Here is a 15,332-nt window from a genome sequence, read left to right on the forward strand (position 1 = left end):
GAAATGTAAAGGGAGAGGGAAGAATTGCAGAAATTAAAGAGAACTGAAAGTAAAAGAGCTGAATCTTAAAGAACAAGAAATTAAATGACTGAAACTTAAAGTGCAAGAAATGTAAATTGCAGTAACTTAAAGTGCAAGAAATATAAATTGCTTGAATGAAAAAGGGATTTGAGGACTGGGATTTTCAGAATTCAAGCAAGGGAAATTAAATTGCAACAATTATCAAAGCAAGAGATGATTTGAGTTCTGTTAGATCTCAAACAGAAAAGGAAATTAAAGTGCAGCAGAGGTTCACAGAAGAACCAAAAGGAAAATGGGTCTTAGGACTCCAGAGACTAGATAGCAAAGTCTAGATCTCAATTGCCTTCCCAGATCCAAGTTCACAGAGCAATTAACAAGAATTTAAAGAAGAAGAAGTAAAGGAAATGTAATTGAACTTAATTATGCAGAAGAGGAATTAAAGAGATCTTGAATGGAGATTGAGACAGAAATTCCTCAATTCTTCACACCCAAGACTCAAACAAGAAAAGTAAAAATGCTCAAGCAAGAACGAGGAAGAAGAGAGATCAATTCTCCTCCCCAATTCCCTGAAATCTCAGTTCAAAGCTCTCAGATAAGTCTCCAAATTCAAAAATCAAAAGAAAGTTCCAAAGTCAAAAATGAAAAAAAGCTCCTAATTACATCAAACTATCTCCTATTTATACACTTTCTGTTCCGAGGGTTACCTGAAACGTGCAGCTCGGTCGTCTTTTAGAGAGGCCCGAGGTGGGGGAATTGATGACCCGAGCTTGATATGCTGAGTGGTTGGTGGTTGTACCTGCAATGACACTCCGATGCTTAAGTTAGCATGGGTCCAAGCAGATATTGAGTAGAATTAGAGTATGAGTTATACCTGGGTGTTCCAGTGTATTTATAGTAGCTGGCCGTGATCTTCCCTGGATAAGATATTCTTATCTTATCTTATCTTTTGGGAGTTTTAACTCTATCTTTGCGGAACCGCCTTCCCTAGGCCTTTTCGGCCTTTAGGTTTTGGGCTTCATTCCTTTTGATGGGCCTTCTTAGCTTTTGTTGTCCGAGGTCCGACCTCAGGCGTGGGCCTTGGGACGAGGTCGGACCTTTCATGGATTTTGCCGAGTTAGAGGAGCCCGGTCAGGGTATGAACAGTGCCCCTGCCCGAGTTCGTCCTTTTTTGGGAGGTCGAGCTCGGGCATAGTAGTTTTTCAAAATTCAAAAATGGCCGTTCCAGCATTTATTGCATTTTACCGTTTCTCCTCGATTTCCGTTCGGGCTCTTGTGAAGGCATTATTTATTTGCTCCCTTCCTTTTTCTTTGTTTATTCTGTTCTCTTCCTGTTTTTCTGAGTTTTGCCATCTCTTTTTTCGAGCAACGCTTCTTCTTTCTCTTTCTTCTTCCCCGAATCTTTCCGCGTGTTCTTCCGGGGTTTCCTCTGCGCCGCCGTTCTGTTCTCCTTGCTTCGGAGCTCATCGTCCTCGTTTCCTTCTTTCCAGGTTTGTTCCCATCTCTTTTCTTGTGCACATATGCTTCTGTTTCTTTTTCTCTATGCCTGGGTTGCCCCGAAAAGAGGCGCCGCCATTGCTTTGTTTGTTTGTATGTGGGGGGGGGGCTCTTTTCTCTTGGTATTTTGTTCCGGGTTGCTGCATTTTCATCTCAAAGATCGTTGTTTCTTGTTTTGCTGAATGGGTTTTCGCTGTCTGCTTTTATGTGATTTTTGCTTGCTGTTGTATTCTTCTTTGTAGGCAAGAATTTTTATGTCTCGAAAGGTTCTTCAAGCGATGTCGACCAAGATTCCGAGTGGTCTTGGTTGGGTAGATCCTGTTCCTCTAAGAGTCCCGTCTGTGGTAGATTCTGAGTTTTTAGCTAGGTTTCGTAGGCAATGTAGCATATGTGAAGATAGAGAGTCTGAGAGGGATTATGAGCTAGTAGCCCCGGATTCCGAGGAGAGAGTGTGCTTTCCGCCTTTAGATAGTTCTGAGAAGCTCTTCTTTTATGCTTATGATTGCTTTTTCTCTAGGCTGAGTGTCCGACTTCCTTTTACCGACCTGGAGTCCGAGGTGTTGTGGTCTTGTAACCTTGCCCCTACGCAGCTCCATCCAAATTCTTGGGCATTTTTAAAGCTGTTTCAACTTTTGTGTCAGTTTTTGGGCGTTGCTCCCTCTATTTCTCTTTTTTCCTACTTGTTTGTGTTGACGAAGCCGGGTTCGGGTGGAGGGAAGGTATCTTGGGTCTCTTTTAGGGCTAACCAGGGAAGAAAGTTTTGTACCCTGTATGATGAGTCCTTTCACGATTTTAAGAACTTTTATTTCAAGGTCCGGGCTACTGGAGATGTCCGACCTTTCTTTCTAGATGAGAGTGGGGAGCCTTCTTTTCCTCTTTGTTGGCAGGAGAATGTAGTGTCTACTAAGTATACCTTTGAGAGTCTAGATGAGGTGGAGCAGGCTTTTGTGGGTGTGGTGAGCAGTTTATGGGGTCGGGCACCTCACTTGGATACGAAGAAAATGTTGGGAGATCCAAGCCTTCTCCGTTCCGAGTTAGGTAGTTCCCGACCTCTTCCGAGATTCATCTTTTCTAGTATTTTGGTTTTGCTTATTTTTGTTGGAATTTCTGTTGTGGTAATCCTTTTTTCTTTATTTTTTGCAGAGATGGCTTCTCAGGCGGATTCCATGAAGTTCCTTCGTCGGACGAAGAAGTCTGTGGCTGCTCGGAATATCGAGGCCGGGGAGGCTTCTGTCCGATCTTCTCCGCAGAAGACTACTGTGGGTGTTCAGACTCGGTCGAAGACTATTCCGACTCCCCAGTTCCGAGCTATAAGTCAGGATCCTCCGACCTCTGGGCCTGCTACTTCTTCTCCTCCTCCGTTTTCGGGTCCTCCTCCCAAGAAGCAGAAGACCTCTCAAGAGCTTGCCGGTTTCAATGATAAGGATTTTGACGCTCTTGGTTGGATTGAGCAGCATATTCTCCCTCAGACCTTTATTTCCACTGATGATGTTTCTATGGAGCATCATTTTCAGTATATGGCGCGGAGCTGTGTCCGGATGGCTAGTCTCCATGCCGCTATCGCCCGGGAGTTCAAGAAATCCCCCCTTGGGGCGACCAGCTCCCGACTTGAGAAGACTCAGTCCGAGCTTGATAGGATTAGTCAACTGAAGGCTGCCAGGATTACTGAGTTGGAGGCCTCTTTGGAAAAAGAGAAAACTAAAGCTACCGCGGCTGTGGCGGCAGCGAAGACATCTGAGGAGATGGCGAAGGCGGCTACAGAGAATTATACTCGGCTATATGCCGAGCTTGTGGAGACAAAGGAGAAGTTGCGATCCGCACAGGACGAGTTTTACGAGCTGGAAGGTTATGTTGCCAAGGGTATGGATGCTATGTTTGAAAATTTGAAGGCTCAGGTCCGGGTTCTTGCTCCCGACCTGGATCTGAGTTTATTCAGTACGGACAACGTTGTTGTGGAGGGAAGGATTGTTCCTGCTCCTACCGAGGATGAGGTCCCGATGTCCGACCCCAAAGTTCCGGTTGAGAACCCGACTTCTCCTCTAGTCGGGGATAGATCTGGTGTGGAGGTTTCAAACCGGGATGACGTTGCCGTCGATGCAGTCCCGATATCTATGTTTCCTCCGCAGCCTTCTGTTGATGTGGAGTCTGGAAAGGATCTTGATCCTCTGTAATCTTTTTTGGTGTTTTGCCCGACCTGTGGGCTTTTTGGATGGTTTCTGTAAACGCTTTGGACACCTTTTGCTTATTTAGCTACTTGTAGTGACTTTATTATGCGGTGTTTTTTGTTCGCGTTTTGACTTTTTGTTTCCGCTTTTGTGCTTTTTAGTTGTTTTCGGATAACAACTTTTTAGCTAGCGTTGTCGAAACTTCCTTTGATTTCGTTCTTTCGCTTGTGCTTTTTAGTTGTTTTCGGATAACAACTTTTTAGCTAGCGTTGTCGAAACTTCCTTTGATTTCGTTCTTTCGCTTTGTGCTTTTTAGTTGTTTTTGGATAACAACTTTTTAGCTAGCGTTGTCGAACTTCCTTTGCTTTCGTGCTTGTACTTTTTAGCCGCTTTTTGTAAAGCAACTTTTTAGTAAGCGTTTTCGAGATTTCCTTTGATTTCGTTCTTTCGCTTGTACTTTTTAGCTGCTTTTTGTAAAGCAACTTTTTAGTAAGCGTTTTTCGAAATCTTGGTTCTCGCCGTTTTAAGGCTTCTTTCTTGGATCCGAGTTTTTCTCGGACCTCGGGCGCCCGAGTACCTCCTTTTTGTTGGGTCCGACTTTGTCGTTGGTCGGCTTTTTTAAGTTATTTTTGTAATCTCTTTTTATTTGGCTTTTTCGAGCCATTTCAGAGTTACTTTATAACTTTCCCTTTGTTGGGTCCGACCTTGTCGTTTGTCGGCCTTTTAAGTTATTTTTGTAATCTCTTTTTATTTGGCCCTTTGAGCCTTTTCAGAGTTACTTTATAACTTCTCACATTAATTTGAACCTCGTCGCTTTTATCTTTGCCGACCTTGTGTGGTCTCTTGGAAAATGATTTTTTGCGTTTTGCCGAGCATAAATTAATGCGCCTTGGTGGGGTACTTTCCAGGATTTGTTTCATCATGAGGAAGAAGAAAAGAAAATAGAGAAATTCGATTAGTATTAAAAAAAAAGAAAGAATATTTACAGAGTGTTTACCCTTTGACTAGGTCGGGTGTCTTACTTTAACCGGGTGTCTCATTTAAAAAAAACCCTTGTAGGGAAAAAGAGTACACCTCGGGTTAAGTTTTTCTAGCTGTAGTACCGCCTTAGGTTACAGGCGTGCCAGGCCCTGGGCAGCTCATTGCCTTCTAGGTCGGATACTTTGTAGTAGCCTGTCCCTAAGACTTCTGTTACCTTGTAGGGTCCTTTCCAATTTGCAGCTAGCTTTCCTTCTCCCGACTTTTGTGTTCCGATGTCATTTCGGATTAGAATCAGGTCGTGAATGGAGAAGCTTCGCTTTATTACTTTCTGATTGTATCTGAGGGCCGTTCGTCGTTTTAAGGCTTCTTCTCGGATTCGGGCTCTTTCTCGGACCTCGGGAAGGAGGTCGAGTTCTTCCCTTTGTGCCTGTGGGTTGCCTTCTTCGTTGTAGAAGAGGACTCTGGGTGACCCTTCATCTATTTCGATAGGAATCATTGCCTCCATCCCGTAAGCTAGTCGGAATGGGGATTCTCCCGTTGTAGAGTGTGGGGTTGTCCGATATGCCCATAGTACTTGGGGGAGTTCCTCGGCCCATGCCCCTTTGGCCTCTTGGAGTCTTCGTTTTAACCCTGCCAAGATGACTTTATTTGCAGCTTCTGCTTGTCCATTGGCTTGTGGGTGCTCGACTGATGTGAATTGCTGTTTGATTTTTAGTTCGGCCACCAAGTTCTAAAAACTTGTGTCCGTGAACTGTGTTCCATTGTCTGTTGTGATGGAGTAGGGGACTCCGAACCTTGTGACAATGTTTTTGTATAGGAATTTGCGACTTTTCTGAGCCGTAATGGTGGCTAAGGGTTCGGCTTCGATCCATTTTGTGAAGTAGTCGACCCCTACTATGAGGTATTTGACTTGCCCCGGTCCTTGGGGGAATGGGCCGAGTAGGTCTAGTCCCCATTTTGCGAAGGGCCATGGTGCGGTGATGCTGATAAGGTCTTCTGGTGGTGCTTTGTGGAAATTGGCGTGTTTTTGGCAGGGGGCATATTTTCACGAATTCCGTTGCGTCTTTCTGCAAGGTCGGCCAGTAGAACCCGGCTCGGACTACCTTTTTGGACAATGCCCGAGCTCCGAGATGGTTCCCACACATGCCTCCATGGACTTCTTCGAGGACGTTCTTTGTTTCTGAGGTCGGGACGCACCGAAGGAGGAGATTTGTGAATCCTCTTCTGTATAATACGCCATGAATTAGTGTATAATTCTGGGCATCTTTCGTGAGTCTTTTAGCTTCCTTTCTTTCGGCGGGAAGAGTTCCCGACTTCAGGTAGCTGAGTATGGGGGTCATCCATCCTTGCTGTTGGTTGGATATATTCAGCGTTTCTTCCTCTCTTAGCACGGAGGGGGATTGTAGGGTTTCCTGGAGGAGACTTCTGTTGTTGCCTCCGGGTTTGGTGCTGGCGAGTTTTGAGAGGGCGTCTGCTCGGGCGTTTTGTTCTCGAGGTATGTGCTGAATCTGTATCTCTGAAAAGTGGCGCAGTTGTGCCTGTGTTTGGTCCAGGTATTTTTTCATGGTGGGGTCTTTGGCCTGGTAGCTTCCATTTACTTGTGATGTGACGACTTGGGAGTCGCTGAAAATCGTGATTCTCTGGGCTCCGACCTCTTCGGCTAGTTTTAGACCTGCTAGTAGGGCCTCGTATTCGGCTTGGTTGTTCGAAGCTTGGAACTCGAATTTTAGGGATAGTTCTATCCGTGTTCCTTGGTCGCTTTCGAGTATAACCCCGGCTCCGCTTCCTGTTTTGTTTGAGGACCCGTCGACATACAGGTTCCATGAGAGTGGGGTTCCAGGGGTCTCAGTGTATTCTGCGACGAAGTCGGCTAGGTACTGAGATTTTATGGCAGTCCGGGCTTCATAGTGGAGGTCGAACTCGGACAGTTCCACCGCCCATTGTAGTATTCGTCCTGCCAGGTCCGTTTTTTGTAGGATGTGTCTCATGGGTTGATTTGTCCGGACTTTGATGGTGTGGGCTTGAAAGTAGGGACGGAGCCTCCGAGCTGTGAACACTAGGGCGTAGGCGAATTTTTCTATTTTCTGATAGTTTAATTCGGCCCCTTGTAGTGCCTTGCTTACAAAGTATATGGGGTGCTGTCCTTGGTCGTTTTCTCGTATTAATGCTGAAGCGACTGCTCGATGTCCGACCGAGAGGTATAGTACGAGCTCTTCCCCTTTTAAAGGTCGGGTTAGGATTGGTGGCTGCCCGAGGAATTCCTTGAACTCTTGAAAGGCTTTTTCGCACTCCGGGGTCCACGAGAAGGGTTTCCCTTTCTTTAGGAGTGAGTAGAGAGGTAGTGATTTTATCGCTGATCCTGCCAAGAATCTTGATAGGGCGGCCAGTCTTCCATTCAGCTGTTGTACTTCTTTGACACACGTCGGACTCTTCATATTGAGTATCGCTTGGCATTTGTCCGGGTTTGCTTCGATGCCCCTTTGAGTCAACATGAAGCCTAAGAATTTTCCGGCTTCTGCGGCGAAGGTGCACTTTGTCGGGTTGAGTCTCATGTTGTGTTTTCTGAGGGTGCCGAAGACACTGGTGAGGTCGGTCAGCAAGTTTTCGTCTTCTTGTGTCTTTACCAGCATGTCGTCGACGTACACCTCTAGTTGTAGTCCGATGTGCTCTGAGAACACTTTGTTCATTAGCCTCTGGTAGGTTGCCCCTGCGTTCTTCAGCCCGAAGGGCATTACTACGTAGCAGTAGTTTGCCCTTGGGGTTATGAACGAGGTCTTTTCTTGGTCGGGTCCGTACATCGGGATTTGATTGTATCCCGAATATGCGTCCATGAAGGAGAGATATCTATAGCCTGAGGCTGCGTCTACTAAGGCGTCGATGTTTGGTAGTGGATATGGGTCTTTGGGGCAGGCTTTGTTGAGATCCGTGTAATCGACGCACATCCTCCATTTTCCGTTGGGCTTTTTTACCAGGACCACGTTTGCGAGCCATAGGGGGTATTTTACTTCCCGAATGAACCCTGCATCTAGTAATGCTTGTACTTGTTCTTCTATTGCTTGCATGCGCTCAGGCCCGAGCTTCCGGCGTCTTTGTTGGACAGGTCTGGACCCCGGGTATACTGATAGCTTATGGCACATCAGGTCGGGGCTTATGCCTGGCATGTCGGAGGCTTTCCAGGCGAAGAGGTCGGAATTCCCCTTAAGAGGGTTATGAGTTCCTCCTTTAGGCCTGCTTCGAGGTTTGCTCCTACGTTTGTTATTTTTTCAGGTGTGTTCCCGATTTGGATTTTTTCGGTTTCTCCCTCTGGTTGTGGCCGAAGGTCTTCTCGGGCTTGAACTCGTCCGAGTTCTATTGTATTGACCTCTTTCCCTTTTAGGCTCAGGCTTTCGTTATAGCATCGCCGTGCTAGTTTTTGGTCGCCTTTTAGGGTAGCGATTCCTTTTGTGGTAGGGAACTTCATACAGAGGTGTGGGGTTGAGACTATAGCTGCTAGTCTGTTTAGGGTTGGTCGCCCAATGAGGGCATTGTATGCTGAAGGGACGTCGACTATAATGTAGTCGATGCTTAATGTTCTAGATTGCTCGCCTTTTCCAAAGGTAGTATGTAGCGAGATGTATCCTAAGGGACGGATCGGGATGTCCCCTAGTCCAAATAAGTCGGTGGGATAGGCCTTTAGTTCTTTTTCTTCAAGTCCGAGTTTGTCGAAGGCCGTCTTGAACAGGATATCTGCTGAGCTTCCCTGGTCAACCAGGGTTCGATGTAGGTTGGCGTTTGCTAGGATGATGGTGATTACCATTGGATCGTCGTGCCCGGGTATTATCCCTTGAGCATCTTCTCGGGTAAACGAGATAGTAGGTAATTCGGGCAGGGGGCTGTTTTCTCGGACATGATAGACTTCTTTGAGGTGTCTTTTGCGCGAGGATCTGGATGTTCCTCCGCCTGCGAAGCCTCCATTTATCATGTGAACATGTCTTTCAGGGGTTCGCGGGGTTTGTTCGGCCCGATCTTCGTTATCTCCTCGCCTTCTCTTCCTGGTCTCTTCTCCTTTCTCTGCTATGTATCTGTCGAGTTTTCCTTCTCTGGCTAGCTTTTCTATAACATTTTTTAGGTCGTAGCATTCGTTAGTAGAATGACCATAGAGCTTGTGATATTCACAGTATTCGGACCGATCTCTCCCTGCTCTCTTGTGTTTTAGTGGTCGAGGTGGTGGGATCTTTTCGGTGTGGCATACTTCTCTGTAGATGTCTACCAAGGAGACTCGGAGGGGGGTGTAACTGTGGTATTTCCATGGCTTGTCCGAGTTGGTTTCTTTCTTCTGTTCCCGATCTCGATCTCGGGGTGGGTAGGTTGATTCCTTCCTAGAGGAGTCTCTTAACTGGGATGTTTCCTCCATGTTGATATATTTTCCTGCTCGCTCCTGCACCTCGTATAGGGAGGTCGGGTATCGTTTGGATAGGGATTGGCTAAACGGTCCCTCTTTTAGGCCGTTTGCTAGTCCCATGATGGCTGCTTCAGTGGGCAAGTGTTGTATGTCCAGGCAGGCTCTGTTGAATCGCTCCATGTACTCTCGGAGAGTTTCTTGGTTACCTTGTTTGATTCCGAGTAGACTAGGGGCATGTTTCGTTTTGTCCTTTTGAATAGAGAACCTCATCAGGAATTTTTTGGTTAGGTCTTCGAAGCTGGTGATTGATCTTGGTGGCAGGTTGTCGAACCACTTCATGGCCGACTTGGTGAGAGTGGTGGGGAAGGCTTTGCAACGAATCGCGTCGGAGGCGTTGACTAGGTACATTCTGCTTCTGAAGTTGCTGAGGTGGTGACTTGGATCGGTGGTGCCGTCGTAGAGATCCATATCGGGTGGTTTGAAGTTTCGCGGTACCTTCTCCTTCATGATTTCTTGCGTGAAGGGATCATGGTTGTCTTCGGGAGTGGGGCCGCGTTCTGTCCGATCTTTCAGGTTGGCCTCTATTTTCCGCAGTTTTTCTTCTAATTCTCTGCGCTTGCGAGCCTCCCTTCTCAGATCTTGTTCAGTTTCCTTTTGCTTCTTTATATCCTCTTCGAGTTGTTTCAGTCGGTTTTGTTGTGCCCGGACTGCTTCTAGAATTTCCGAGCTCTTTTCTTTTTCGGGATTTTGTGGATCTTTGTTTGGGAGTGATGTCTTTGGGCGATTCTGTTTGTTTCCTCCTGGAGTGCGTGGTGATAGAGGGCTGTCCGGTCGTTCTCCGGTGTCAACTTCCTCCTCTTGTTCTGATGCCGCGTGGTCATTGTTGGAGGGGTCGTCCGCCATGGTAGAGGGATGACTTCCAGGTCCCCGGCAACGGCGCCAATGTTCCGAGGGTTACCTGAAACGTGCAGCTCGGTCGTCTTTTAGAGAGGCCCGAGGTGGGGGAATTGATGACCCGAGCTTGATATGCTGAGTGGTTGGTGGTTGTACCTGCAATGACACTCCGATGCTTAGGTTAGCATGGGTCCAAGCAGATATTGAGTAGAATTAGAGTATGAGTTATACCTGGGTGTTCCAGTGTATTTATAGTAGCTGGCCGTGATCTTCCCTGGATAAGATATTCTTATCTTATCTTATCTTTTGGGAGTTTTATCTCTATCTTTGCGGAACCGCCTTCCCTAGGCCTTTTCGGCCTTTAGGTTTTGGGCTTCGTTCCTTTTGATGGGCCTTCTTAGCTTTTGTTGTCCGAGGTCCGACCTCAGGCGTGGGCCTTGGGACGAGGTCGGACCTTTCATGGATTTTGCCGAGTTAGAGGAGCCCGGTCAGGGTATGAACACTTTCTATTCTTGGATTTTGGAATTTGGATGGGCTTTTGATTTGGTGAAGAAATGAATTTAATTGGATTTTTAATCCAATTTCAGCCCATGAAGAAGTAGCTCCCAGGAGGCTGCCCTGCCCTTGTGGAGGGCAGGGCAGGAAATGGTGCGTGCGGCCTTGTGGGTGCGTGCATGGTGCGTTGATGCTTCAGGATGCTACCCTGCCCTTGTGGAGGGCAGGGCAGAGTTTTTTGGTGCGCCAGATTCTGCTGCCCGTGCGTGCTTGCTGTGCCAAAGCTCCCTTGGTGCGTGCGTGTTGGTGTGCTAGCCGTGCATCACAAGATGCTGCCCTGCCCTTGTGGAGGGCAGGGCAATGTGCCAAAGGTGAAGTCCCACGCTCGATACTCGGTGGAGGCACATGTTGCTTTTTTTCCTTGGTTTTCTTGGCACCAAAGTAAGGCCTAGTTCCTTGCTTCCTCATGGTGCCGTGTTCGATCCTAGGAGATTGAAGACAAGCTTGTAAGTAGCGCTCTCCCACTCCCCCTTGCTCATGAGTTCGAACCTTGTGGCAAGCATTGGTAGGCTTTTTCCTTGAATTTATTTCTTTGATGAGCCCGATATTGCTCTTGAGGAGGGCAGGGCAGAGTTTTTGCTCTCCTTGATCCTTAGCATCAAATTATGCTCCGCCCTTGTTGTGGGCAGGGCAGTGTTACTTCTCAAAGCTTGGTTCATTATGTTGCCCTCCTGGAGGGCAGTATGCCCTTGTGGAGGGCAATGTTTGCTTCCTCCCTTCCATGCGCCACACTTCTTCTTCCCTTGGGCCACGCTTTCTTTAAGCCACGTTTTTCCTCTTTTCTTCCTTTCTTCACCTATAAGAAACCAAAACAACCACTCAAAGTATCTCTAAACTCATAAGGTTTATAATTCATTAAAAATCAATTAATTCTTGCTTAAACCTCGTGATTTAGCATCAATTTAATGGTGGTTGCTTGATTTAAAGAAGTTATGCATTTTCATTCCAAATTGCTTACTTAGGATGCAAGAAAGTGCATAAAGACTAGTAAAACAAGTGAAATTAGCTTGAAAAATGGGTATATGATGACCTGTCATCACTCCTATCCTTAATTTCAATGTCAAACTCTTGGAGTAGTAGGATCCATCTTATTAGCCTTGGCTTGGACTCTTGTTTGGTAAGCAAGTACTTGAGTGCTGCATGATCAGTGAATACAATTACTTTAGAACCAATGAGATATGATCTAAATTTATCAAAATCAAAGACAATGGCAAGTAATTCCTTCTCTGTAGTGGTGTAGTTCCTTTGATTCTCATTAAGAACCTTGCTGGCATAATAAATGACATGCACCAACTTATCCTTCCTCTGTCCTAAAACAACACCCACAGCAAAATTTGATGCATCACACATTAACTCAAAGGGTAGATCCCAACATGGTGGTGCTATGATAGGTGCAGAGGAAAGTTTGTTCTTAAGTTCCTCAAAAGCTAACATGCATTCATTATCAAAAACAAAAGGCACATTAGAGACAAGTAGGTTGCTCAATAGTTTGGCAACCTTAGAAAAGTCTCTAATAAACCTCCTATAGAAGCCATCATGTCCCAAAAGGTTTCTAATTGCTTTGACATTGCAAGGTGGGGGTAACTTTTCAATCACCTCCACTTTTGCTCTATCCACCTCTATGCCCTTTTATTAGATTTTATGACCAAGGACCACTCCCTCTGTGACCATGAAATGACATTTTTCCCAATTTAAAACAAGGTTGGTCTCTTGGCATCTCTTTAACACCAAGGCTAAGTGATGTAAGCAATCAGAATATGTGTTACCAAATACAGAGAAGTCATCCATAAACAACTCAATGAATCTTTCAATCATGTCTGAAAATATGGAGAGCATGCACCTTTGGAATGTTGTAGGTGCATTGCACAATCCAAAGGGCATCATCCTATAAGCAAAGACACCATATGGACAGGTAAATGAAGTTTTCTCCTGGTCCTTTGGGTCTACAACTATTTGGTTGTAACCCGAATAACCGTCAAGAAAGCAGTAGTATTCATGTCCAGCCAGCCTCTCAAGCATTTGGTCCATGAATGGTAGGGGGAAGTGGTCCTTTCTGGTGGCTTCATTGAGCTTCCTATAATCGATGCACATGTGCCAACCAGTCACTGTTCTTGTTGGTATCAGCTCATTCTTCTCATTTGGTACAACAGTGACTCCTCCTTTCTTTGGAACTACTTGTACCGGGCTCACCCAAAGGCTGTCTGAGATGGGGTAAATCACCCCAGCTTACCACAACTTCAACACTTCCTTCTGGACTACTTCATTCATAGTTAGATTCAGCCTTCTTTGTTGTTGCCTTAAGGGCTTAGCACCCTCCTCAAGTAGGATCTTGTGCATACAAATTGAGGGACTGATCCCTTTTAAGTATGTGAGTGTCCAGCCTATAGCATCCTTGTGTTGTTTCAGCACTTGAATGAGTTCCTCTTCTTGCTCCTTACTCAAGCTTGAATTGATGATCACTGGGTAGGTGCTGTTGTCACCCAGATATGCATATTTCAAACTTGGGGGTAAGGTTTTCAGCTCAAGTTTTGGTGCCTCTTCTTTATCGTTGTCTTTATGGTTTGTCATGATTGAACTTTCCATGGTCCCTTGTGGTGGTTCTTCATGTAGTGCTAGTTACTCCAATTCCATAGTTCCTTCAAATTGCTCTTCTTCCAAAACTTCTTGGACTATCTGTTCTATAGTGTCCACCATCATGCATTCTCCTATTGATTCTTTGGGATAACTCATTGCCTTAAAGACATTAAAGACCATCTTCTCCTCATGTAATCTCAAGACTAGTTCCCCTTTTGCACATCAATGATGGCTCCAGCAGTAGCTAGGAATGGCCTTCCTAAGATAATTGAAGTGTTTGCCTCTTCTTCCATATCCAGCACAACAAAGTCAGCTGAGAAAATGAACTCTCCTACTTTCACCAATAAATCTTCCACTACTCCATGTGGAAACTTGAATGTGCTGTTAGCTAGTTGGAGTGCCATTCTTGTTGGCTTGGCTTCCCCAATTCTCATCCTTCTCATAATGTTCAAGGACATGAGATTGATGCTAGCCCCCAAGTCACATAAGGCTTTTTCAATAGTGATATCCCCTATGATGCAGGGGATTTGGAAACTCCCTAGGTCTTTTATTTTCTGGGGGAGTTTCTTTTGTATGATGGCACTACACTCCTCAGTTAGGACTACAGTCTCCTTTTCTCCCCAGTTTTTTTTCTTATCATGAGCTCCTTCAAGAACTTTGCGTAGAGGGGCATTTGCTCCAGTGCTTCAGCAAATGGTATGTTGATTTGGAGCTTTTTAAAGATTTCCAAGAATCTAGAAAACTGGCCATCCTTCCCATCCTTCCTTAGCCTTTGTGGGTATGGTGCCTTTGGCACATAAGGCTTCAAGATTGGCTTTGGTGAAGATGGGCTAAGGGCCTCTTTTTTCTTCTTGTTTTCAGGCTTTTCTACAGCTTCTTCTTCGTGGTTCTCCTGGTTTGGGGTGGCCTCTTCTACCACTTTTCCACTTCTAAGTGTGATGGCCTTGCACTCCCCTCTTGGGTTCGCCATGGTGTCACTTGGAAATGTGTCTGTAGGCATTGAGATTTGCTTGGATATGAACCCCACTTGTGCTTCCAGTTTTGAAATTGCTGCACCTTGGCTCTTCAAATTCGACCTGTATTCCTCTTGGTTGGCATCTATCTTCTTTTCACCTTGTGCTTGCCTTTCCAAAAGGGTGGAGATAGCCCCTGTGAGCTGTGATGATAGCTGTGCTATTGCAGCCTCTACTCTTTCAAAGTTGCCTCTGATTTTGCATGGTTGGGAGGTTGGGGTTAATATGTCTTGATGGTGGTGTGTTTGCTGGTTGGAAGGATATGATGTGTGAGGTGGATTGTGGTAAGGTTTGTTGTTGTTTGATTGATGGTTAGGGTTGTGATTTTGGTATTGATTGGCTTGGTATGGTTTGTTGTGATCTTGGCTGTGATTTTGTTGGTTTCCCCACCCAAAATTTGGGTGGTTCTTCCATCCTGGGTTATGTCTTAGAGTTAGGGTCATATAGTGGTCGAGAGGGGTTATGCACATAGTTTGCTTGCTCACATTCAACTTCTGGTACATCTCCTTCTTGGGGTGGTGCTTGAGCTTGGACAACTGCAACTTGATTGTTCTCCATCTTCTTGGTTAAGGCTGCAAATTGTACTGCAATTGCCTTGATTTGTGCCAACAAGGCATCCATAGAATTGAGTTCCAGCACCCCCTTCTTTTGGCCTCTTTCTGAAGCATAGAAGTATTCATTCTCAGCTACAGTTTTAATGACATCTATGGCTTCCTCAATGGTCTTTTTCTTGTTGAGTGAACCCCCTGAAGAGTGGTCCATAGCCTTCTTCGATTCATAGGTTAGTCCTTCATAGAAAATGTGGAGCTGCACCCACTCATTAAACATATCTGGTGGGCATTTTCTTGTTAGATCCTTGAATCTCTCCCAGGCCTCATAGAGTGTTTCACCATCTAGCTGTATGAAGATTTGCACCTCAGCTCTTAGCATGTTGATCCTTTGCGGAGGGTAAAATCTTGCTAGAAATTTGTTCACAACATCCTCCCATGTGGTTAGGCTCTCATTGGGGAATGATTCTAACCACTTTGTTGCCTTATCTCTGAGTGAGAAAGGGAACAAAAGTAGTTTGTAGGTGTCAGGGTGTACACCATTGGACTTTACAGTATCACATATCCTCAAAAATGTGTTGAGATGTTGATTTGGATCTTCTTGAGCACCTCCTCCATATGAACAGTTATTCTGGACTAGTGTGATGAGTTGAGGTTTTAACTCAAAATTGTTAGCATGTATTGTTGGCTTGAGGATGCTACTGCC

At 45.6% G+C, this 15,332-nt stretch overlaps 1 non-coding gene across 1 annotated transcript; it reads left to right on the forward strand.

Annotated features, from left to right (window-relative positions):
* The first annotated feature begins 14,900 nt into the window (after positions 1 to 14,900).
* LOC112763866 (small nucleolar RNA R71) lies at positions 14,901 to 15,008 on the forward strand. Its single transcript, XR_003182950.1, has one exon. It is a non-coding gene; the product is annotated as a small nucleolar RNA R71 (small nucleolar RNA).
* The last annotated feature ends 324 nt before the right edge of the window (positions 15,009 to 15,332 follow it).

This window comes from Arachis hypogaea, chromosome 2, assembly GCF_003086295.3.
Source record: "Arachis hypogaea cultivar Tifrunner chromosome 2, arahy.Tifrunner.gnm2.J5K5, whole genome shotgun sequence".
Lineage (NCBI taxonomy): Eukaryota > Viridiplantae > Streptophyta > Magnoliopsida > Fabales > Fabaceae > Arachis > Arachis hypogaea.